General features: G+C 39.6%; 1 protein-coding gene across 1 annotated transcript in view; it reads right to left on the bottom strand.

Annotated features, from left to right (window-relative positions):
* LOC101856909 (proton-coupled amino acid transporter 1) overlaps positions 1 to 1,575 on the bottom strand; it is a gene marked incomplete in the record, with an annotated part of 25,360 nt that overhangs the window by 20,218 nt on the left and 3,567 nt on the right.

Below are 1,575 nucleotides of genomic sequence, written 5' to 3'. Positions count from 1 at the left end.
CCCCCCACAACGTTCTTTAGTGCTACTACTCTTTGAGTACATTTTTCATCGGTCAGAGGCAGAACAAACTAAACAATAACGCTAAGATCTAGTTGTAATGGTGGATTTCTTAAATGATTTGAAAACACCATATTATTACTATTAACTTGCTTTTTCTAGAAATGGACCAATACAAAATATCACACTTATTGCAGTGCGTCACCCATGGCTACATATACGGAAACGGCTTATTTCTAGGTTTAGTGTTAGTATAAGAGTTTTATGGTCACATCTACTGGTTGTACACTTGATGATGGACAATTCGTTGGATCAAATACGAAGTAGCCAGCGGTCAAACACTGTGACCATGCCCGCTTCTATTCAGCCAGTGTTCTTAGCGCAGGATTTGTTAAGAGCACGATGTCTTCTTCGTTTTCAAATCCTTGACTCCTTAGAAGTTCTTTGATTCTGACGCTGGCTACATCGGATTTAAAAATGCTTTGAGATCAGCGGCTTTATGTTTAATCGAAATAAATAGTTCTGTAAGTATTTAAAAGTTCATCCCTGTAAAATACAAACTGTTGGTTTTACTGAAAGGGGGGAACTTTCTTCTGGGATAGATTACGTGGGGCTACACAACACAAAACTAAACCGAACAGGGGCGAGCGCGAATTCTGAAAAACACGCCCCCAACACACAGAGCAGTAAAGCGTCGTCATTTTAAGATAATTAGAACATCATTATCAAAATCGTATTCTTTAAAATATTGACTGGGATGTTTGCAAAGAGTTTGTTTTCTTGGTAAAACATTTAGTGTTTTGGTCTTCCTATAAAATTGTAAAAACTGCACATACTGTACTTTTTAAAGGACGGCACATTGTAGGTCGTCCTTAGCTTACTTTCGTTGACAGTACACGCATAAGGCCTACATGTGTTACTCACACAGACGATGCAGTTGCGAGATTACCAATAAAAGTAAATTATTAAAACAATCGTAATGACTCATAGACTATTGTTTGGATCAAATCGACAAATTTTTCTTCTATCATACCACAGAAATGCCTGTTTGTTGTATGCAAATTATGTGCCACACCCGCATTGCTGGTGAAGGGCTAGAGCTAATCGATTGGTTGCAACTGATTAAGGTTATTGTGGGAAAATAACGGTGGGGGCAAATCTTGGGTAGGAGGTATTTTCCGGGGCGTGATGAATTAATTATGTCAACTCAAAACTCTAAAGACGCAAGAAGAGACGGGTAGAGAAATGAATATGTGAGAGTAGCTGCTGGCTCTGAGTCCTGCTAGCATTTTCACAGAAAAACAAAGAATAAAATGGTTTGGCCATCTGCTACAAATTAAGTCATCTTGTCAGCCAGCCTCGAAAGCACATAACTCCACGTATTCAGGCTACAAAGGGAGAAGTAGGCCACGTGGGAGAGGGTTTATGTGAGTCAGGGGAACCCTAAGAGACTAAATTAATCTCAACTGACAGAGCTTCAGAGTTGACCTAGCAACGGCAACAGGGGATTTAAAAATACATTATGTAATAGTGGTAAAGCGCGGTGTGTGTGTGTGTGTGTGTGTGTGTGTGTGTGTG

This window comes from Aplysia californica, unplaced genomic scaffold, assembly GCF_000002075.1.
Source record: "Aplysia californica isolate F4 #8 unplaced genomic scaffold, AplCal3.0 scaffold00373, whole genome shotgun sequence".
In the NCBI taxonomy this organism is placed as follows: Eukaryota; Metazoa; Mollusca; class Gastropoda; order Aplysiida; family Aplysiidae; genus Aplysia; species Aplysia californica.
This window is presented reverse-complemented; position numbering and strand designations above follow the sequence as displayed.